Source organism: Heloderma suspectum, chromosome 2 (genome assembly GCF_057233095.1).
Source record: "Heloderma suspectum isolate Gila_16-S chromosome 2, 16-S_ref, whole genome shotgun sequence".
NCBI lineage: Eukaryota > Metazoa > Chordata > Lepidosauria > Squamata > Helodermatidae > Heloderma > Heloderma suspectum.
In genome coordinates this window covers 128,010,787-128,035,912 of record NC_139459.1, presented here as the reverse complement: position 1 = coordinate 128,035,912, position 25,126 = coordinate 128,010,787, and positions in this window count along the sequence as shown.

Genomic DNA, 25,126 nt, shown 5'->3' with positions numbered 1-25,126 from the left:
TTCATGTATATGTTAAATAGATTAAATTTGAAGTGAAAGAGGGGGGGGGGCACTTAGGTGAAACATCTCAGGAATTTCAAGGGTAGCCAAAGGAGTTGTTGTTTACATTCCACCTTTCCTCCAAGGAACTGAAAGTGGTATATATGGTTGCCTTTCCCCTTTGCCATTTTATTCTCTCAACAACCCTGCAAAATAAGTTAGGCTGAGAGACAGTGACTGCCTTAATGTTGCCAATTGAACTTCATGGCCATGTGGGAATTTGAGCCCTTGTGTCTCCAGCACTCTAACAGCTCCATCACACTGGTTGTCTGTCTTAGAGTTTTGCTGAGGGATGGGCAAATGAGCAATGTTTGAGATTGCTAGGATTCCCTTAATAATGTCTTGCCACTCATCCTGTGCCCAATCCCCATTTCTATTTCCAATTGCTGCTTGCTTTGCGTGAACAGGGAAGTGGCAATCAAATGCGAAAACTGCACACGTTTCCTAATGTGTGCAACTTTCCTCCATAGACTGGGGGGGGGGTGCATTCTACAGGGTAAAGTTCTGCAAATTAGGAAATTTGTGCAAAATCGAACTGGGAAAATTGCACAAGTTAAACGCAAGCACATGCCCGGGAATTCGCAAACATTTTCGGCCAACATGTGCTCGTGTTCATGTTTGGTACTTTGAACAGGGCATGCTCACATGGTTTTCAAGAAAATAATGAAATTCTCATACATCCCTAGATTTGATAAGGCTAGTGAAATTGCTTAGGGTGAGGGCAGGGGGTGTACTCGCCTACTGCCAGCCAGGTGATGGTGACCAGCAACCTGCCCTAAGCTCTTTGATGCTAGTACTCCAATAATTTAGATCAGGAATATGGTAGAAAACTAGAACTTTCTTTTACATTTTCAATCAAAAATAGCTCAATACTCAACAAGAAGCAAAAAATTAGATTCCCTCACCCCTCACATTGATTTTTTTTTTGTTTTCTTTTTGGGAAAAATAATCAAACACGTTGACATCTAGTCGTATTTTATGTTGATATGTAATTGTGTATTCATTAGGGAGATGGTTTTCTTGTTGATGTTTTCTTAAGTATTGATTTTGGTATCAGATTAAGGCAGTTAATCCTAAAATTACCATGCTAGCTGTTGTGCTATAAATGCAATTATACAGTAGTTCATCTGTAGAGTTTTGATGGAAATTATCTTTTTCTTTCTTTTAGGGGGCAGTGTGTTTTCTTAATAGATGATATATGTGTGAAAACCCAGTGGGCTGTCTTAATTATCCTTGGAAATTTATATATGTTTCCCAAGGCCATAGTCTTAACAAAAATGCAGCAATAACTGGTGTGGGCATTATTGAAGGACAGTAATTAGAAATGTTAGCAATGAGCAAGAAGTACACAAGTCAACTTTCAGCTCAGGCATGAATCTCCTATCCCCCTCCTGTCCCTGCATTTTACTATGGGGGTAATAATAAAGACCTATAATAAGTAGAGGTACATTCCAAATGGCCCAGATTTCCCCTTGGAAAACCCCTCCCTGGGGACCAGATGACAGGGAGTTCACTCATCCCTACTCCCATCCTAGAGGAGCTGTTGAATTTCACCTCCCTTTGGATAAATTTAGTGAAATGGTCCAATCTCGCTGACCACAATTAGGATGGAGAATTTCAAGAAACCATTACCTGTAACCATATGAAATACAACCCTCACACCCCTCATTTCTCAAGTTATTATACTGGAAATGCAAAGGCTGTTCTGTGGATCAAATCCATTGAAAGCTTATGCTACTGACTTAAATGGCCCAAATACAGCTGATGATGCCAGAAAGATGTAATGTAGTTTTACGCAAACTCCTGAAGAAGTGATCCAAACCAAATGATAGACTGAGTATTGAAGTTGGCCCAGGGAGACTTGGGATCAGAGTCTCACTCAGCCATAAAATTCAGCCATAACACTAACTAGGTGACCCTGGGCACATACAAACACACTTTCTCTGTTTAACTTATGTGACAGGGTGATTGTGTGGATAAAATGGGGAAAATCCTGTAGACATCAGATCAGATGAAAGGTGTCTCTAGTCCAGCACTCTGTTTACACAGTGGCCAACCAAATGCCCCAGTGGGAAGCCCACAGTCAGGGCATGAGTACAATAGCGCCCTCCCACTCATTTTCCCTAGCAACTGAGGCATATAGCTTCTGATACTGGAGGTAGCATATAGCCATCATGAGTAGTAGCCATTGATAACCTTATCATCCAGGAATTTGTCTAATCCCCCTTTAAAGCTGCCCAGGTTGGTGGCCTTCACTACATTTCACTTGTGGTAGCAACTCCTATAATTTAACTATGTGCTGTGTGAAGAAGTACTCCTTTTCATCTGTTCTGAATCTCCCGCCATTCATCTTCATGGGATGCCCCCTGGTTCTAGTATTATGGGGGAAGGAGATCCTCAGTCAAGGCTTAGGATGTGGAGTGCAGGGCTGCAGTGGGAGGAGCAGATCAGGCAGAGGCAGCTTCAGAACAATGTAGACTTAAATTTTTTTTTCAGTCAATGAACTGAAAACTCATGCATTGCAACCTGCCTTTGAACATTTCCCCCCAGTTTTCCCTCCCACTGCAGCTGTGCCATATCCCAGGCCTTTCCTGAGAGCCTCTTGAGACCTTGGGGGGGGGGCAGAGGAGGTGCTGTGTGGAGAATGACAGGGAATGCCCCTTGCATGACCATGAGCATTCGATGTTATCACTACAGAACAATGTGAGGTATTTTTTAAAGGATATTTAAATAAATACATGTTTTGATATATTTGGGGGTGGTGTGTTAGAAAGATTCCCAAAGGAACAAATAAATATCAGGACCTGGGAAGAAGAGGGAGGTGAGAAGGGTTGATGGAACGATAACCCCATACAAAAATGAAGTGGGGCACCCTTAAGTAGAATGGGAACAAAATAACATTAGTACTTATGCGGACTACAGCTCATAAAATGTATGTGCAATTTCATTTTATTACATTTATTACATTTCTATGCCACTCAATAGCCAAAGCTCTCTGGGTGGTATACACATCTAAAATCTTAAAAATGCAATATTGTACATAATAGAAAATTCATTCCTGTTTGTGTTCATGCTCAGGATTGAGAATCGGGCTTTTTTCTTTCTTTTCTTTTTTAGTGACTTGTGAACTGAAATGCAATTCGTATACATCCATGAAAACAATGATAAATAAAAATACAGGGGAGAAGGTTTCAGAATACGTAGCTCCGGAAAACACAAGCTTGTCAAGGTTCTCTGATAGTGGGCGCTATTTGCGTTCCTTTTTTTTCGCCGTAATAGCTTATGTAAATATTTACGTAGGCTAAAACGGCAAAAAAAAAGGAATGCAAATAGCGCCCACTATGCTATTTACATTCCCCCCTTTTTTTTGCCGTAATAGCCTATGTAAATATTTACATAGGCTAAAATGGTGAAAAATAGGGAAAGCAAATGGTGGCCGCCATAGCCACTGCCACTTGCGTATGCTGTGGTTGTTTTTTTTTTGGACTGCCATGATAGGCTGCGGACTGTGTGATAGGCTGCTCCGCAGAGCCACTGCAGAGTGGAGCCGGCTGGGCAGGGTTCCGGGGGGAGGACCGGATCGCCTCCCCCCCATTGAGGATTCCGGGGGGAGGGACGGAGCACCTCCCCCCTGCCGCGAATCAATCCACGAAAAGGTAAGTGACTTTCGTACATCCCTAGCCATGATAGGCTACATAAATACTTACGTAGCCTATCACGGCTGCCTGCAAACACGCAAATGGCGGCCGCTACAACAACCGGAACTCCGGCTGCAGCCGGCCCCAGCCAGTGGCTCCATGGAGCCACTATGGAGCCGCTGGCTGGGGAGGATTCTGGGGGGAGGGACAGAGTGCCTCCCCCCCCCACGGATGCCCCAGCGCGGAATAAGGTAAGTGTTTCGTACATCCCTAGTCATGAATGCCATAAATTCTGGTCAAAGGTGAACTGAAGTGAATTTTTCACCCTTCCCTGAAAAGGAAAACACCTCTAGTTGGTGGATTTTATACTAGGGTTGTCTGTTGCAGGGAAATATGACCCTTTGGGGGTCTGACAGCACCCTGCAATGCTCTGGACCTGGTTTGTATTTGCAACCCGAGCTGTGGGTTAGTTCCCGAAACCCGGGAATTTTATCAGAGTTTTTAAAAATTTGCACACATTGCAATTTGTGCAAAATCATGGCTGTAAATAGCACAATTTGCCCAACGTTGCAGGCATAAATGGTCTACTTTGTGCTATTTAGACCATTTATGCCCACAATTTTGTATGAATTGTGCTATTTACGGCTGCGATTTTACACACATCATGATTTGCACAAATCCCCCCCCCCCCGAAAAATCAATGAACTGGCCTAATTTGTCATGCACCAAGTCGAGCCAGGTTGCAGATGAGTGAGCCAAAGTCCGATGGGCCAAGCACTCCCAAATGGATTCCTCTGAAATTCCTGCTTTAAACACAAGCTGTGTAGGTTGTTGATAGCTGCAGATATTAGTCTCTCTTCTCAATTGTACAGGATGCTTAGCACTGATATTTTTTCTCCTCCTGCCGTTGGCCTAATACGTTGCAGCAATATTCCCAGTCCCTATATGTTTTGCTTCAAAGTAAGCATTGCTGTGATCTAGAGTGAATTGGGCTATTTCCCCCACAGATGCACTGAGGATTCTTCTCTCCAAAAGACATTGTAAAGAGATGGGCTTAAAGACAATTAAACATAATAACCATGTAAGCCTGAAGCACCAACATTCCCCTGAATAAATCAAAAGCTGTCTTGATGTTTCATTTATACCCATTGGTACAGCAACATTGTAGGAATGAAACCTAGAAGTTGCTCAGCATGATAAATGTGCACACTGGATTTTTTAATTTTTCTTAAAAAAAAAAAAAAACCTTATTAAGTGAGAGATGAAGAATGGCAATTCAGATAGAATGCAGCAATAGCCAGGCCTGGATATTTAAAACAGGCTTCATATCACCTTTGCCCAAATTTATAGTGTGACCACACTGAGAATACTGTCTACAGTTCTGGTCACCACACCTCAGTCAGGATAATGTAGAGCTGTGAAAGGTGCAGAAAAGGGCAGCTGAAATGATCAAGGGGGTGGAGTGAATCCACTGTGAGGAAAAGTTACAACATTTGGGAACATTTAGCTTAGGGTGAAAAAAGTGAGGGGGGGGGATAACAAGAGGTGTATTAAATTATCAGTGGTGTAGAGAAAGAGGATAGACAGTTTTCCCCTTTCCCTGCTTCTGGGCTTTCCACTGGTGCTTCTGGCTGGCCACTATGTGATCAGAATGCTGGATTAGATAGGCATTTGGTCTGATCCAGGGGCAGTGGAGGTGCAGGACTGACAGGATGCTGCTGGCAGCCCTCACCAATTCATTGCACCCCCACCAATTCCCTTCTGCAAATGAGTTATGATCATTTAAAAGCAGTTTAAGGGTGGGTTTTGTTTCTTGTTTTGTTTTCATAGCAAAGCCTGGTGGCATTGTGAGAATGATCATCTCATGGTGCCATCCTTTACCTCCTACAAAACAAAGTGATTCCAGCCCATGGTAAAGCAGGTGCTAGAATTAGAAGATGTCCATCACTCAACTACACACCCTCCCCCCTCTGCCCACGCTCATCAAGGTTTTAGAGAAACAACACCAAAAGATACAGAGTCCGAAGTTTCCAGTCAAATAACTTAGCGTAGTATGATCCAGCCCTAAGAAAAGTCATGACCCTTAACCCAAACTCTTTTGGCCTCCCTAAAAATATCCATGTTCAGTTTTGCTTAAAGAGAAACTCTTGGATGTGCTTGGAATTTCACTTCAGCCATTGACCTTGCTGGCTAGGAATTATGGGAGTGGTACTCCAACACTTCTGGTGGGCATCAGGCTGAGAAAGGAAGCTTTATAACATGTAATGCTACCTTGTATGATAACCCAATCAAAGTGCAGATGAATCAGATTTATAATATCAAATGTTTAATAAAGAGCTAAATTTTAGCCTCAGCAGCCTAGGCAAAAGGCAATGTTGTTGAGAGAATACTGACTGAAATAGGGATGGGTGAACCGCCCTGCGCCTGCCCCATTCACAGCTCACCGAACTGCCACCACTTACCCACCCCTGTTCATAGGGATGTACGAAAGTCACTTACCTGGAATGAAATTTGATTCATGATGGGGGGGAGGCGCTCCATCCCTCCCCCCCGAAATTCTGGCCTGGGGGGGAGGCGCTCCGTCCCTCCACCCCCGACTCCTGGACGGCCGGGCTGCAAATGGCAGCAGCCATAGCCGCCGCCGTTTGCGTCCCTGCAGTCAGCCGTGATAGGCTACGTAAATGTTTACGTAGCCTATCACAGCTGAGTAAAACACAAAAAACCAAAAACCATGCGTATGCAAATGGCGGCGCCCATGGGCGCCGCCATTTGCATTCCTTATTTTGGCACATCTAGTCTACGTAAACATTTACGTAGACTACAGCGAAAATAAGGGGAATGCAAATAGTGTAGCATCTACGCTATTTGCATTCCCTTTATTTTCGCCGTAGTCTACGTAAATGTTTACGTAGACTAGACATGCCAAAATAAGGAATGCAAATGGTGGCGACCATGGGCGCCACCATTTGCGTATGCGCATTTTTTTTCTCCTTTTTTTACTCAGCCGTGATAGGCTACGTAAACATTTACGTAGCCTATCACGGTATTTTTTAAAAATCTAGCCATGATAGGCTATGTAAATCTTTACATAGTCTATCACGTTTTTGTGTGTGTGGCAGCTGGTCGGAAGACCGGCCGCCGCCGCCGCAGCTGCTGCCGAGCCGCCGCCGGAGCCGCCGCCGCCGCCAGGAGGATTCGCCCCAAGGTAAGTCCCATCCCGGAGGGGGGGCGGGGGGGAGACCATTTCGCCACCAATTTGGGGGGGCCGAATGCGCTGGCATTCGGCATCCCCGAGATTCATGGCAAAATTCTCTGACATCCCTACCTGTTCAGTTCTCTGGGTGAGCTGCTGGGCAGTCTGTGGCCACCTGATGAGTGGGTGCAGTGCCCAACTCCTCAGCAAGCTGCCATTTTGCATAGAAATGGTGGTTCGTTGTTTTCTGCAAAAGATGTCTTCTGCAAGTGGCGGCCGTAAAGCGGAACATTCACACCCGTAATCTTGTGTATATGGCTGCTTTATAGCTGCCATTTGCATAAGATGCCTTTTATAGAAAACAACAAGCTGCCATTTCTAGGAGTTGAGTGCTGAGGAGTTGAATGCCCATGGACCACCCAGTAGCTCCCCCAGGGAACTGAACAGGGTGGGTGAGTGCCAGCCATCTGTGGACGGGAGTCCAGGAAGCTGGGGGCGGCGGGTCCATCAGACTCCACCCCTCTCATGGACTCCCATGACATCCCTAGATCAAAACCTAAGTACCAAGTCTGCAGTCCTGTGACAACAACTAGAGAACCAAGAGGGAAGGTGTTGTTGGCACAAAACATCAAAAAGGAAAAGAAAAAAAAACCCTCCAAAAGTGCCTCTGAGCATGCACTGTAATAATATTTTATTTATTATGCCGATCTCTAAATATGCTCTAAAATGCTCAATGTGTTTCGAGACTAGGTCTCTTCCTCAGGAGCAATTGATCTCTTAGACGAGTCTGCTTCTCTTTCTTTTGGAAGTCGTCTATTCTGTCGGCTCTCAGTTATGCAGTCCTGTGCATAGGTATATTTCTGGCTGTTACGTGACCAACAGTATGTTGCCATGTAACATCTTGAAAGCAGAGCCTTCTCCCTCTGGAACACCCTCTCCTATGTGGTTCAGGAGACAGAAAATGTGGTATGTTTCAATGCCTCCTGAAAATGCACTTGTTTACATGGGCTTTCTCTGGCTTCTAACTAATCATATCACAATGCTGCCCCATTGTATTTTTTTTTTGTATTGCTGTTTTAATTATTTATTGTCATTGTTGTTGTAATTCTTTTTAATGCTGTATTTGAAATAATAATTTTTAGTATTTGTATATGTAAAATGTGTGGACATTTTATTATATTAAGCAGCATAGAAGTATCATAAATAAATAAATAAATAATTTAATTAATTAATTAATTAATCTGGGAGAAAGCCCCTACAAGGAAGTTTTGTTTTGTTGTTGTTTTTTCCAAATCACTATGACCATATATCTGTCCACTGATCTGAATGATAATGTGAGATGAGGCATTATCAGGCTTGTGCTCTCAAACAGCAGTTGAGGGGGTAAACCTGTTTCTTGGTTGTACTATTTGAAACTGCAGTCAAAATCAAATTCCCTGCACACAGAAAACTAGTACATCATGGAAAAGGCTTATCCTGCTCTATCACATGCCAGTCTTCTATGTACAGGGAGAGGTTTTTGGCATGAAAGAGTACTCGATGAAACACACAAAGACCCAGCAGCTTAAAACTGCACACCCTGGACATAGGTTTATCTCTAGGGATGTCAGCTGAATCTGAAACCGATTCAGATGACTTCAGATTTCTATGAATCTGACCCATGCATTCTGCAGTGGATTGGCATCTTTTGAGTCCTGTGGATTCTGCAGACTTGCAGATTATATTTTTAACTTTTTGAAACTGTGTATTGGGATGCCAGAGAAATCCATTTTGGGGGTAGAGTTCAATGAGTTTTTCTAGGCTCAGCCCTCCGAACTTTGTTGCAGTTCCCACTGCAGCACCCAACTCAATTTGCTGTGCGTCAGGTCAGTTCATGGATTTTCTGGGCATTTTGTGCATTTCCCCTGTAGATTCCACAATTTGCACAAATTTAAGTGCAATCTGTACAAATTTGTCCATGCTTTGTGCAAATCACTCAGAAATTTGCACAAACCAGCCAGAAATTTGCACAAATTTCTGAGCAATTTATGCAAATTGCATAACCAGCAGGGGGAGAATGCTCAAAAAAAGTTCCAGGAGTTGAGGGAAAAGTCCACAGCTCAGCTCACAAACACAAATTGAGCCATACACACCACAGAACTCCACTGAGTAAAAAAAAAATTGCATTTCCCAGTGACAGACATCCTTACTGTGCACAAATTTAGTTGTGCAAAAGTGCAAAATTGACTGGAAAATACACTAATATACATGGCATTTAAAACACACCTTTTTTGCATCTCTGATCTCTATTTACCCACCATCGTGTAATACTCTTGTGTATGTGCTCTGTTCATTGAGTGTATGCTGAGCTAAGAAAAATACACAAAATGTTACATGACAGCAAATCATGCATAAATTGCAGCAGATGTTTTTGCATATTTTTTTCTGAAGGGGGGTGGGTTTTGCGTGAACACAAAAATTGCCTGACAATCCATGAAATAGACATGAAATGGATTAAATAAAACCCATAGATATTTATTTGTGTCCATGCCTGCTGTTTCAGAGAAGTCGGCCTTAATCATCACAGAACTGTCTTTTCTTCTGCATCAAATTTCAGTTGAGAGTTTTATCCTGGAACTGATGGGGAATTATTAGTCATGCTAGCAAATGCATCGGATTGTGTATGTGTGTGGGGGGGAAAAGGAAATTATGTTAGAATGGTTTGCAGGACTTTGCTTGGGGTGATCAGTCACTTAAGTCACACTGTCTCATTAAGGCAACACAATTAAAGTGATTGCTTTAATGACTTTCTCCCCAAGTGCCACTCAGACTGCCATGATGTGTCCAAAAGAGCCTGCTAATTTCTGAGAGATCATCAGGGACAACAGAAATTACCTCTGCTGCAAATTAGTGACACCACTTCTGGTGGTGAAATAAGGGAATTATTGTGTTTGCAGACGGCTTTGAGAAGTTCTTTGTGTGGTTTCAGGTTGATTCTTTGGGGGGGGGGGTTCTGTTAAGGGAGAGAAACAATTTGATTCAGCTAAATTATGTTGGCACAGACGGCGGAGAGAAAAAGAGATCAAAGAGTTCTCCACTCCCACCCCTTAAAAACGGTAGGAGTAACTGAAGGACTGCCAGTGACCTCTGCTCTCCCAGTGCTAGCATCCACAACTCCTCTCAGCTCTCTTTCTCCCTCAGCTGATTCCGTTGTGTTTCTCTTGCTGCCTCTTATGCCTGGAAATCCCTCCATGAACACATGTGTGGAGTCCACCTCCCTTCCTTTTAGACCCTTACAGTACATCTACCTCCTCTTTCTTAAGCTGGCAGGGTATGGGAAACTTATTTCGATGTGTACTCGGTGTACTTATGGTGCACCCCCCAGTGCTCTATCCTTGTTCTCCTCCTGAGGAGGCCAGGGCTAGAGCTCCGGGGTGCTGCCAAGGCCCTTCCTGCCCATGCCAGTTGTCAAGGGCTTCCTTGACAGCTGACTGGGCAGGAGGAGGAGGTGCCATGCCCACTGCAGCCGCTCTTGCCACTGGGGCACATGCGGTGACAAGTCCGGGCTATTCCCAGCCACTCGCCAAGCTCCAGACCGCTCCTCAGCCAGGTCCATCTGTGCCCTGGAGCTCAGTGGGGATGGGCTGGGGGGGGCTGGGGAATTTTGCCAGCCTCTTGGACTAAATCGGCTCCTCACGACATCCCTATGTGCAGATTGGATTCATAGAAACCTGAACTCATTTAAATCCCTTAGGGATGTCTTTGATGTCCGTAGATGTTACTGTCAGGAGTCGCTCTCTTTCATGTGGAGCAGGGTCGGGGTTCTGTTTTTTCAGCAAGGAAATGTTACAGAAAGTGCAACAGGTGGTCCTTGTTGCATTGACCAAAATCTATAGCTTTTGACTTTGACCTGCTTTCTCCTGAGCATTTTGAATGAATGCAATCATTCACTGTTGTCCTTGAATTCACAAAGAAGTAGAGAGTATCAGTCACTTTGCATGTCTTTTCCAAATGTGGGAAGCGGAGGACAAAGAAAGGAATAATGAGCATTTGTTACCAACCTTTGAGTGTTCGTCAGAATGAATAAACTGCTGTCTTTTAAAAAGAGAAATCAAGTGTTGCTCATCCATCCAAAGCTGTCAATATCTGTCTTGTAATGACCCACAAATTTCAATTGGAGTTCATCTTCAGAGGCTGCTGCATGCCTGTCCTTTATGAAATTTTAAAGGCTGTCTCTAATTTTAACACCAGAGGAGTGATACTTTATTCATCATTTATTCGCCTTTCAGACGTGATGCTTTAGTGTTCAACTAATTGTAGGCTGATATGCTCAATCTGAAATGCACCTTTGAGTTAGGATGATTATGGGTGGTTTTGCCATGTGAGGTACCAATTTCATCTGCATAAGATGACCTCTGAGCAACCTAACCCTCTCTTAGCATCCTCATCACCAGTATGGCTTCTCCAGCAAGGATGAAAAGCAGCTTTAGTGGGCCCTGTAATTTTGAAAGGAAAAAGGGTAAACTGAGGAAAGTGGTACTATCTCCAGCCATTAACATGCAACCTCCCGAACCTGTTTTTTATTTGATTTGATGTTTTGTTATTAACAGTTGAGTAGATTTTTCCCAATTTTCCAATAAAATGCAAATGGTAAACCATTGGTGTAGAACATCGTTCAGCCCAAAAACCGAATTCCATTTTAGAGAATCTTTTGAGGGCTGCATTTAGGGATGTACGATGGATCTCGGGGAGGCCGAATGCCAGCGCATTCGGCCCCCCAAAATCGGTGGCGGAACAACCCGCCCCCCCGGGACGGGACTTACCTTGGGTGGATCTTCCTGGCAGCGGCGGCTCTGGCGGCGGCGGTTCGGTGGTGGCGGTGGCCGGTCTTCCGACCAGCTGCCGCCACTGCCGCCATTTCCAGGTTAAAAAAACAAAAAAACGTGATAGACTACGTAAAGATTTACGTAGCCTATCACGGCTAGATTTTTAAAAAACACCGTGATAGGCTACGTAAATGTTTACATAGCCTATCAGGGCTGACTTAAAAACAACAACAACAATGCGCGTACGCAAATGGCGGCAGCCATGGCCGCCACCATTTGCGTTCCTTATTTTGGCACGTCTTAGTCTACGTAAACATTTACATAGACTAAGACGGCGAAAATAAGGGGAACACAAATAGTGTAGATGCTACGCTATTTGCGTTCCCCTTATTTTCGCCGTCTTAGTCTATGTAAATGTTTATGTAGACTAAGACGTGCCAAAATAAGGAACGCAAATGGTGGCGGCCATGGCTGCCGCCATTTGCGTACGCGCATTGTTGTTGTTGTTTTTAAGTCAGCCGTGATAGGCTATGTAAACATTTACGTAGCCTATCACGGCTGACTGCAGGGACACAAATGGCGGTGGCTACAGCCGCCGCCATTTGCGTCCCTGCTAGCCAGCGGCTGGATGTCCGGCTGCTAGCAGAGCCGGCTGGCGGCTCCGCAGAATCGCTGCGGAGCACAGCCGGCCAGCCAGGATTCCAGGGGGGAGGAACGGAGCGCCTCCCCCCCCAGTGAGGATTCTGGGGGGAGGGACGGAACACCTCCCCCCCCACCATCAGCATAATCCCCGAAAGGTAAGTGATTTTCATACATCCCTAGCTGCATTCTAGTGGTGGGCGGAACTGGAGACGAAAGGAGTGTGGTCAGAATGCCAGCATATTTTAGCTTGAAGCTGTTCCTGCCACTAACTGGGCCTTAGGAGAGGCATTTCAAGCTTTTAGAATACGGGAGAACTTCACAAGAGCTGGGAAACCACTAAGCAATTGGTGGTTAGGGTAAGAGGATGGGGCCAGAGGAAGGGCCATGTCTATCTGGGCAACTGCAGAGGGTCAAACTGGAACCCCTAGAAGGCCGGATTTGACCCTTAGACCTGAGATTCTGCAGCCCTGTTGTAAAACCTTTCCCTACTTCTCCTGGCTCCCCTTCCCTTTAGGTTACCCACCTCCCTTCTTCACATTGTCCTGTATTTAAAGAGTAAAATTTTCTTGTGTATAAGTCTGAAGGTTCAAGGCCTACAGAGGCAAAGGGGGGGGGGGAGTTAAGCTAGAGGCCTGGAGTTTTCTGTTGGTAGGGGATAATCCTTGGAGGAGGAGTTTCATTTATCCAGCTGAGTCAGTTTCATTTTTCCACTTAAGGTTCATTTCTTCAGGTTTGAGGCAGTACTTTTGGTTTTGAAGGAGGAGGGTCTATAAAGAGAGTGAGAGAGCCAATAAAGGAGAGACAGGCAGAGCCTGAAGTGAGAGCAGAGTCTGAAGGGTGAGCAGGAAGAAGCAGTGTAGAAACGTCTAAGGACAGCTAAGGTAAAGAAGCTTGCATTTTGCAACTTTTATTTTCTTTTAATACCTTTTGTATAACTCAGCTCTGTTATGTAAATACCTTTAGTTGTAATGTGTTCACTTGAAATCTACTAGTAAACTGTTGTTTACCACATCTACAGCCTAAACCCCATGTTATTGGAAAAAGGAAGGTAAAGAAGGAAGGCGGGACTCTTAAGAGGCAAGAGATCTTTAAGGAGTTGCTCAAGTGGTTCAGGTTATAAAGGGAACCTTGACAATAAGTAACACAGTTAAGCAAAAACTGGATAAATAAACAGTGGCATAGGAAAGAAAATAATAATAAAAGGGTCATGTCATGGAGATCTCTTTGCCAACCTGTATTGTTTTTGTGAGGGATCATATTTCTCTGTATATAATTCCAGAAAATTTATCCGTATTGATTAGAATCTATTTTATTTTAGTAATTTGGTTAACATACCTTTTCATGGCAGCTGTATGTGAGTGCATGTAATGTGCAGTTTAGCCCTCAATACAGCAGTACGAAGGTTGTTCCTTCGATTTAAAATCTAATGCAAGAATATAATGGCTTCTGCATTATATGGTTCTTCCCCTGGCTTATTACAAGCATAGAAGACTCAGCTTATCAGTCCTTGGGGAATTTTGATTAAGGATATTAATTAATTTGTCATTTAATATATTATATGCAGCTGCTTGTTTCTTTAGTGCTGCCTCATGGTGTTTTCTTTCCATATGTAAGATTAAAAGCCCATAGAAATGAGAGACAAAGTAGTACATGGCAATGGAGCATGGTTTCTAATTATCTGGTTGTAAAAGTTTTCATTGCAGGATGGATGGCCACTTCTGGGATTTGAAAATCATAAGTACTTAACTGTTACCTCTAGCTTGTTTACGATTGTGTTAAAAATAGGCATCTTGATCCAGCAAGGGGGATGTGTATGGAAGCAGCCAACACATCTGCACATGTATCTCACCTAAATCCTGATGCTTCTGTGGACCACATTGAACTGGCTGCATTCGTCCTTTTGATGTACATTTCTGTCAGGACCTACCAGTTATTTTTACTTGTCTATGTCTACCCTATGAGTTCACAGCTGAGATGACAAAACTGAACTTTGAATGTAACAGCTCACAGTTTTGGCTGCTATGCAACACTGTCTTTCATTTCTCTGTCATGTTTGTATGTGTGCACACATGTGCTTGCTTTGAAATGTGTCAACTATTTTTTTTGCCAACAGCATAGCTAGGGATGGCATGGGCACCTGACTGGGTCAGGGAATCCGCTGAATCCCACCCATCTCCACCCCCAAACCCCCACCCTCATGCTGCACGGGAGTCCGGGACTTATGGCAGCTGCCCTGTCTCCATGTGAGCCCCATTCTAGCACAAAATGGGGTCTCTGCATTTTCATAGATCTACTGTTACACACAACAGTGGCCATAAAGGGTCATTTCAGCCATATAGAGGCCTCTAATATGGTTGAAATGGCCCTTCACAGCCACCATTGTTCACTGCAGTAGATCTAAGAGTCCCCATCTTGTGCTAAAATGGGGCTCACATGGAAACTGGGTCAGCAGCCAAACAAATGGATGCCTTGAGCTGCTGCTGAGCCCCCTCCCCTGATGGCCCCATTGGCTCACCCCACACTGCTCACTGGGTCTGGTAAGAAGCAGGAGTTTGGCAGGCAAAGTGCAGGGTGAGCGCAGGAGGTTCCAGCCATCCCTAAGCATAGTAGTTCATGTGGTTTTTAACTGGGATGGATAGATGGATCAGTCGAATTCCAGTCCATATCAGTTTTGCAAGTGCTTTCTATCCCATTTTCACATCCATTCTTCTCAGTGGCTACTCCCAGGCTCCAGAACTCCTTGCTGAGGGAGGCTCTCCTTCCACCAGGAAGCAAATATACTCTTTTGTTCAAGCAGACTTCTGGCATGTAAGCTGTTGGGTTGGGTGTAGTTTTATTCTGTTAATGTTGTGCTTTTAATTGTGCTTCTAATGTGTTTGTTTTATTACTGTTTTATTATTATTATTACTATTATTATTATTATTATTATTATTATTATTATTTCCTATGACTGTATGCTATTGTTTCAGTAGAAAGGCGGGGTACAAATCAAATGAATGAATAAATAAATCTGCATTTTAAAACATATGCACAAAAATATGTATTTAAATACAAATGTAAATATATTATTCTGAACTATTCCTTGGCACTTTTTGTCACAAAATATGCATTTTGAGTAGGGGTGGACGAACGTCCCTTACCTGTCCTCGAAGGATGTTCGCAGTGGGGGGGAGGCGCTTCGCTGCTACCCCCGCAAAGTTCAGGCCAGGGGGGGAGGCTTCCCGCCTCGCCCTGGCTGAAATTCAGGCCGGGGGGGAGGCTTCCCGCCTCGCCCCGGCTGAAATTCAGGCTGGGGAGGAGGCTTCCCGCCTCGCCCGGCTGCGAACGCGAAAGTTTTTTTTTAAAAAAAACGCCCCCTGATAGGCTACGTGACGATTCACGTAGCCTATCATGGCTAGATTTGCAAAGTCAGCCGTGATAGGCTACGTCAATCGTCACGTAGCCTATCAAGGATGACTTAAAAAAAAAAAAAAAAAAGCACGTACACTAATGGCGGCCCCCATAGGGAGCCGCCATTCGCGTTCCTTATTTGGTCGCTGTAGTCTACATAAATCTTTACGTAGACTACAGCGACCAAATAAGGAACGGGAATTGTGGCTCCCTATGGGGGCCACCATTATCCGTACGCGCTTTTTTTTTTTTAAAGTCACCCGTGATAGGCTACGTGACGATTGACGTAGCCTATCATGGCTGACTTTGCAAATCTAGCCGTGATAGGCTACGTGAATCGTCACGTAGCCTATCAGGGTGTGTGTTTTTTTTTATTTTATTGCAATGGCGGCGGCAGCAGCCGGTCGAAAGACTGGCTGCCGCTCCCGCCCTGCTCGAACACCTGCCGAACCGCCGGCCGGACCCGCTGCCGGGAGGGACATTCGGCGAAGGTAAGTCCCGTCCCGGGGAGGGTGCGGGGTGCGGTGGGGGGTTCGGAGGATTTCTCCCCAAAACTTGTTCAGGGGGCCGAACATGTTGGTGCTCGGCCCCCGGAAGTTTCGGGGAGAAATTCTCCACCATCCCTAATTTTGAGATGTATCGTAATAGATGTTAAAATGCATTTTGATACCTTTTTTGAGCTGAAAACTAGGGATGAGTGAACCCACCCCCATCCAGGTCCTCCGGGCACCTGCCCAGTCCCTGACCCTGCTCGCCAGTCTTCAGACCATGCTCAAGCCCCTCCCACACTCAGTGAGCAGGCTGCACTCACCCCAGCAACCTCGTCAAGCTCCGCAACCGCTATTTTTTGAAAAATAAAATGGCCATCACAAAAATGCACATATTTGCAAATGCACATATTTGTGCATGTGTGAAATGTGCATTTTTGCTAAAATGCACATTTTTGTGCATGCGTGAACATGTGCATTTGCAAAATGTGCATTTTTGCTTACTTGCAAATATGTGCATTTTTGCGATCGCCATTTCATTTCTCAAAAAATGGCAATGGCGAAGCTTGTTGAGCTGAGCGCAGGCCGTTTGCCGAGCATGGGCAGGGAACGAGCAGGGGCAGGAGCTCAGCGAGCAGGGCTCAGGGTTGCAGGTGGGGCAGTTCCACCCGATTCCCAGATGAAATCGAGCACCTGCGCCACCCCTCCTGAAAACTGTATTGCAAAATTCAGAGAGACCTGTAATCTGAAGGATAACTACATTCTGATCTGCACACTAGTTTGGGAAGTTCAGATCAGGTCAGTTCATATTGGAATCTGAAGATCAAATTCCCCAAGCATCCCTATGTACAATGCAAATAAATAAAACAATAAGCCACAGTTCTCAATCAATGTAAAATGAATACTATTTCAAACACAACTGACCCAATCAAACTATTTATGCTGAGAACAGCCACACTTGCTAAATTCCAACAGAAACAAACAAAAACAAAAGAGCTCCCCACTCTTCTTCTATTCAGTCTATTCAGAATATTTCACTAAAAAGCCAGATTTTACAGGGCAACTTAAACGCCATCGTTTGAGAGTCAGATACTCTGTTATCTGAAAATACAGAGGACGGGGGAAGTCTGGCTCCAGACAAAATCCCATAATACATCAAACTGTCAGGGCCTCCTATGGTAAAAGAGCCCCAGAAGCCAGTGAAACCCTCACCCAGATGACCTGAGGAGAGAGCCCTGGTTTCCTCCTTGGAGTCTTGGCAGTGCAAGAGAGCCCCTTTAGCCTCCACACCACCATCAGGAGAAGGAGGGTGCTCCCCGCAGCCCCACTAATGCTTGAAGAAGACACATCCCCCATATAAGTAGTTTATTCAGAGGGGGCAAAGCTAGACATCAAACTCGACAGCAGAACTACTTGAACCAGGGATAGGGGAACATGTAATCCTTCAGATTTTGCAGATTTAGCTATGCTGGCTAGGGCTGATGAGAGTTGCAGTTCAAATATATCTGGAGAGCTACATGTTCCCCATCCCTGACTTAATCCCTCAGCAGGCCCCAGATCCTTGCTGTGCTTGGATGCTCTGTATCTTGCCTGAATCTCTCCTGTTCCATAATGAGCTTTCTCTGGTCCTGCTGCCCTGACTAGACCATTGCAGAACCTCACCAGATCTCCCCTGCAGGCTTTGGTCTGGAGGAGAACAGCCAGTCTCTGGTCCCCATCAAATGTCACTCACTAACAACCATGGCTTCTTAAAAAAAATAGTGTATTTTTCATGGTGTGTGGATTTCCCCTTTTACTTTGGCCTTCTGAGATTTTTGTCACAAATGAAAGAACTATTTTTCTAGATATGTGTTGCATTTGCTTAAACAGTATAAATCCATACGCAGGGTAGCCCTCAGCAGGGTTCCTCAGAAGTTAAGTCCCACTGAGTTGAATTAATCTTACTCTGTAGTTAGCATGAGTAGGATTTCAGCTTTAAACATGAATATCCATTGTGGTCAATAATATATATGTGCTACTACTAATCTGTTGTCCAACAGTTAAACCAGGCAAGGGAATCAGATATTATCAAGGCCATTTTTTGCTGTTCAAAAATAACTATCTGTGGAAGTTCTCTGCTGTATTTTTTAATGTTTCATTTCATCTTCCACTGGGTCAGGCATTGTATTCCATTAATTTATTGATGTTAAATGATTTCCCTTTTACACTAAGATGGAAAATGGCTTCAAAGCCTCAAGGTGAATTTTAAAATATTCTTTCCCCTGTGACATCTGAGAGAGAGACAGAGAGGGTTGTGTCATGCATCCTCCATTAAGTTTGACAGTTTTTCAAACGAAGTATCAACTGTAACTCTTGCCACAGAAATGAAATCTGGATGTGAATTGCTCATTATTGTTCTGAGGGAGGCTTTGGCTATATTGGAACATACAATCACAACTCTCAGGTCAGTCAACTAAATTCATCATTGGCATTGTTCAGTGTTTGTCAGAAGGTGAAATACTGCTCACACATTGAAATAGAACCGAATGCCACAGCTAAATGTCATAAAAGCAGAATAAGTTTAATAGCCCAAATATAATGGTGAGTTTTCATTATTGTTTCAGGAGGGGAGTTAACTACAGAATAAACTCTTCAGTAGAGCATATCCAAAGAACCAAAATAACAACACAGAATAATGGCCTTGATGTAATGGAATCTCAGAAGAGAGTTTAAAGTCTTTTCACCACATCAATTCACTATATGTTCAGTTTTTAAATTGATGGCCAGGTCCAGCCTTAGCCATAGGCTAAATCAGGGGTGTTGAACCTAAGGCCAGTGGGCCAAATCCGGCACACCCACCAAAGGAATGTGGCCCCTGAAAGATTATCTGAAATTAAATTCAGTTCTTGGGATGAAACAGACTTGACAATTCTGTCGTATAGGCTCAGTTGAAGTGCAGGATCTTCTCCTTTTATCCTTAGCATAGTCCCTGAATCCATGGACACCTTATTGGTGCATCTCCATTAGGGCTGGAGAGATCAGTCTATTTCTGGTCTGTGTCAGTTCTGCATGTATTCAATTGTGTGTTTAGTTATAAGTCTGTCCTGTTTTTAGGGGTGGGGAGTATGAAAATTTGCATTTAAATTGTACGTATTTTCCTTTAAATTTTAGAGGAAAATGCATACAATTTAAATGTAAATTTTATACAGTTTATTTTAGGCCTTAAAATATACATTTTTGTATGCACTTCCTCCTAAAATATGCAATTTTGTATGCATGCTTTCAAAATGAGATGTGCACAGTCCAAAAGATAACTGCATTCCAAACTATGTATTAATCTGGGAATTGTGGATCAGGGTGGTTTGCTTAAAAGCGCGGACCAAAAGAAATCCTCCAACATCCATAATTTGAGCTATTTTCTCCTATGAAATAGAAGCAAAGGGCACTTTAACTCCTTTGAACAGCAACAGCTCTGCCTGCATTCTTGCTTATGGTATTCAGTTTTGCTTTTGACATCCATGCGAAAACTAAAACGGAAGTACATGGTAAGTAGCTGAAGTGCAGAAGGGGCCATCAAAGTCTGCCAAAATCTCTTCTGCTTTGTGAGGGTCAACCCCTAAAGAGCTGTTTGTTCCATGATCCAAGATTCAGGCAATGAGTAGAACCATTATGTCAGGCACATCACTCATGATTCAATTCAAAATTGGGGAGGGCTCAGAGATTCAGTCCCTAGCATCTTCAATTAAAAGATCATTGGTAGTAGGGCTCAGAAAGAGCATTGGCTGAGACCCTCACCAAATGCACACCTTGGATATGATCCAGGCAAACCTAAATCAGTGGAACTTAAAAGTGCTTAAGCATTTGAATCTAAATCTCCAAATGAAACAAATGGGATTTAAAGTGTATAACTCTGGTTCGATTGTGTCCCTTGCTCTTTGTTTTGTTTTTGTTTTTAAATCCAATGGTCTGTGCGATGAGTGATGTGTCATAAATTCCAATTAAAATATAAGCTTTGATTTTTGCAAGCAAATTTCCATTAAGACAACAACTTGAAAATCTGACCCCAAGATTTTTTTGGGGGTGGGGGGGCTACTCCTTCCAACCCACCCTTTGGACAATGATTAGAAGACCTCACATGCATTGTTGCACTGCACATGTTGGAGGCGGGGATGGGCAAACATCTCATTCATCAAATCAGAAAACAGTTGGGCTTTGTGATCATTCTTTGAGTACTTGCAAAACCCAGAAGGTACTTCTGTTCATAAGGAAAAATCTTGAAAATGTATGCTTATGTGTGGGAGGCGGGAACCAGTGTTGGGAAAGAGACTTTGGCTCCACACAGATGCAGTCTGGCAGCCATGTCAGCTCCTTGCAAGAAATGATGGTTCTGAACATGCCCAGAACTGTAATTTATAGGAATCGCAGGACTAGTAACCTTTTCCAGAGAGGACAACAAGATCCTTGATCCCAGAATGAAATGATGGTTTTGAGCATTCTCAGAACAATAATCTCCTACAGGAAAATGGGATTTGTAGTCTTCTCCAGAGTGGAGAAGCTGCTTGATTTGTCAACAGCAGGCATGCCTGCTTGTGGATGCGAGACTGTCCCTCCATATGCTGATTTCCCTATCCAAAACATACAAAGAGAAGCTGTGTGGTGGTGGTGGTGGTTTACTTACCCCTAAAATCAGCCCACCATCCTCATCATCATTCTCAGTAATTAAATCTTTGCAGAGATGTTTAGCAGCAGCCTCCAGTGGTTCACTGCATAGGGCATGGGGTTGGAAACCAGGAGACAGGAATTTCAGCTTCCCCAGGGGAAAGGAGGGTATGACCTCACTCTCCTCTTTTGTGGAAAGGGGACATAGCTCAGCATATGCAATTTACTCAGGTGCATCATGAGCTTTGATCTACGGTCACAAATATGCAAACGTGAATATGCACCTTCCCTTTTCAATCCTGCTCTTGGGGTCACTGAGTGTGAATCGTTGTGTCTGCATATATATATGCGGGCTTGTAAACTCAGCAAGGCGAACATACCACTTCATATGCTCCCCCCACCCCTGCAAATTAAATGAGCCAGAAAAAAGAGAGGAGATTGGGGCTATAAAACAGATTCCATTTGCTGAGATGGTGAAGTCGGTGCCAAATGAACCAGTGCTGAAATTCCCGGCCAGGGAAAATGAAACACTAAGTGGAAGGGATAACAAAAGTGATGATCAAAAATTAAGTTTTATGAGGGTGGAGTGTCAGACATTTATGAAAGGTGAAAATAAAGAGGAAAAAAAGTGGACTGCTGTCATTAAGAATAGGGATAGTGCGGGCACCTGATTCCATCTGGGAATCTGGCAGAACTGCCTGTGCCCGCACCCCTGAGCCCCGCTCCCCAAGCCCCTGCACTCACCCCAGTGGCCTCGTTGAGCTTCACAGTTGCCATTTTTGGAGAAATAAAATGGCGATTGCAAAAATGTGCATATTTGCGCATGAGTGAAAATGTGCATTTTTGCAAAAAAGCATTTTTGCACATACACAAATATGCGCATTTTGCGATCGCCATTTTATTTTTCAAATAATGGCGACTGCATAGCTCAATGAGGCCACTGGGGTGAGTCTGGACTGCTCACCAAGTTGGGAGGGGCTTGAGCGCAGTCCAAGGACTGGTGAGCAGGGGCTGGGCAGGCGCCCAGAGAACCCAGACAGGGGTGGGCTTGCACATCCCTAATTAAGAAATGACAGCATTGCTAATGTTTACACTAAACATCAATGAGACATATACATGCTTATGACTTGAGGGCTGCAGCACGTACAGGAGTTCCTTGTTGACAAAGCTCTGAGTCTGTTGTTGGCCTTCAACTCCCATCAGCTCTAGCCAGCACAGCCAATGGTGAGGGCTGATGAGAGTTGTAGGCAAAAGCATCTGGAGGGGCAAAAGCTGTCCATCCTTGCTCTAAGGCAGGGCTATGGATGTTTTGTACTCTCATAATTGCTGACCACTGAACATGCTGACTGGGGCTTATGAGAGTTATAGTCCAAAGATTTAGAGGGCACAAGGTTACCTACCTCTGATCTAGGGACTTTTTTCCTACTTCCATCTAAAATGGTATCTACTCAATGTAAAACATGCAGCCTTCACCTGTTGGCATATAGATGCATCTATGACTTATTGGGAGGGTTGCCAGGTTACAAGCCAGAGATCTGCTCTAGGCTTTTAAAATCTTCTGCCTCAGGAGGTAAAGCAACCACAGCCTCTCCTTCCCCTTCCTTTTGAGATCCTGTTGTATGGCTGTCAGGGTTCCCATTATGACCTGGAACCCCTGAGCAACTCCTTAAGGACCTCTTCCCTCCTTAAGAGTCCCACCTTCCTTCTTTTACACTTTCTACCATGGGGTCTACGCTGTAGACATGGGGTGACTAGCACTTCAGACACTTGGATGTTAACCACAACAGTTTACTGATAAATTAAAAGCATGCAAATTACAACTGACGGTATTTACAGAATAGAGCTGAGTGATACAAAAGGCATTAAGAGAAAATAAAGGTTGCAAAAACACACATTCCTCCACCCTAGCTGCACTTAGTAGGGATGGACGAAAGTCCCTTACCTGGTCCCGCAGCTTGCTTCATGGTGGGGGGGAGGCGCTTCGGTTTTCCCCCCGAAGTTCAGGCCAGGGGGGGAGGCGCCCCGCCTCGCCCTGCCGAAATTCAGGCTGGGGGGGAGGTGCCCCATCCCTCGCTGCCGAAATTCAGGCTGGGGAGAAGTGTCCCATCTCCCTGGCCGCGAAATAAAAAAGTAAATGTAAAAACAAAGAAACACACACATGTGATAGGCTACGTAACGATTTACGTAGGCTATCACAGCTGACTTTGGAAATCTAGCCATGATAGGCTATGTAAATCGTTACGTAGCCTATCACGAGTGACTTTGAAAAAAAAAAAGCGCGTATGCAAATGGCGGCGCCCATGGGCGCCGCCATTTGCGTTCCTTATTTGGGCCCGGGTAATCTACATAAAGATTTACGTAGACTAGGGCAAAAATAAGAGCAACGCAAATAGTGTTGTCCTTATTTTTGTCGTAGTCTACGTAAATCTTTACGTAGACTACCCGGGCCCAAATAAGGAACGCAAATGGCGGCGCCTATGGGCGCCGCCATTTGCGTACGCACTTTTTTTTTTCTTTCAAAGTCACCCATGATAGGCTACGTAACGATTTACATAGGCTATCATAGCTGACTTTGGAAATCTAGCCAGGATAGGCTACGTAAATCGTTACGTAGCCTATCATGTGTGTGTGTGTGTGTGTGTGTGTGTGTGTGTTTTACATTTACTTTGTAATGGCAGCAGCGGAAACCGGTCGGAAGACCGGCCGCCACCCCCGCCCCCGCCGAACCACCGCCGAACCGCCGCCGGGACCCGCCGCTGAGAGGGACATTCGAGGGAGATAAGTCCCATCCCGGGGGGGTGGCGGAGAATTTCACCGCCAATTTTGGGGGATCGAATGCATTGGCATTCAGCCTCCCCAAGATTCGTGGAGAAATTCTCCACCATCCCTAGCACTTAGGTTTCTCCAGGGTGCTTCTTCCTGCTTTCTCTTCATGCCCTAGCCTCCCTCTCTCCCTCTCATTGGCTCTCTCTCCCTTGTATCCACTCCTCCCCCAAAACCAAAAGTACTGTTTCAAACTCAGGAAAATGAAACTTAATCAGGGAAATGAAACTACTCTTCTCAGGGATACCCCCTCCCAGCATAAAACCCCAGGCTTCTAGGCCTGACCTGTTTACTTTCCCTTCCCTCTGTAGGTCTCAAACCTTCACAATGGCATTCCTAGATTCTGCTTGTACATGCAGGTGGGGGTGGGGGTGGGGGTGGAGGGGGGGAGGAAGCAGAAGAAATCCCAGGAAGGAAGAGGTGGGATAAACTATGGTTGCTTCCTCTCCTGATGCATCAAGAGATTTAAAGATGCAGAGCAGATCTCTGAGTGGCAGCCCAACAGTTGTATTTATCATTCAAGGAGGCAGCAATTGAATCTGTCAACTTAGTTACTGCCTTTTTTTCTGAAGAGGAGGTCAAAAGTAAATAAAAGGATCATTTTGGAAGAATGCCATTTCTTTGGTCAAATATTGTAAATTCTCTGATGTTCCATAAATGCTGTCTCAGAAGAGTCAAAGTATTCAGTGTAAGTGGAACAAGAAAATTATTGACTACTAATACAATTAAGGGCTATTAGAAAAGATGTTCAATTATTGCACTGAGTACAAATGGGAATTTGTGTATGGCTGCTACAGGCATGAGGGTGTTGATCCAAATCTGGGATTTACCATTGCTTTAAGAAAACTCCTCTTCTTTCAATGGGTACAATTTGGTCTCTTGTCTGAGAACCTAACTGAATGGCATTATTTTGTTTGTGAACATTTCTGGGATCCCACTCGTCTTTTGGGAGCTAACATGGAAGAACTAGGAAGGCTATAGGAGAGAAAGACTTAAGTGAGCGGTGTCTAAGTGAAGTTGTATAGCCTTGGTAGAAAAAGAAATAAAACTAAGGCACAATCCAAAAGATCTTTAACAAGACTGGTTTCTATAGGAAAGTTATGCTAGAGACTCTCCAGATAAAATTAAACTGATGCGAAAGCATTTAGCTTTGGCTGGAGAGTGTCCTTAGCTTTCCAAAGAGTTAAGGACTGATAGATCAGCAAAAGTAAGCTTCCCAAATGGATACCAAGAGTTTTGCTCCAAATATAATTTCTCCTTATGCTGTGTTTATATATAACATCAAGGCTAATGAGCTGTACCACATTTAATTAAAGTTTCTATACTTCTGTGTCAACTGTTTTTAAAGTAGTGTTGTTCTTGGTTCAGGAAACCTACCCTGTGAGGTTCCATCCTGTAGTGGCAGGCAAAGTCAAATACTCTACCATTGCATTTTTGGAACCTGCAGCTCTTCTCCAGTTGCCATCTCCA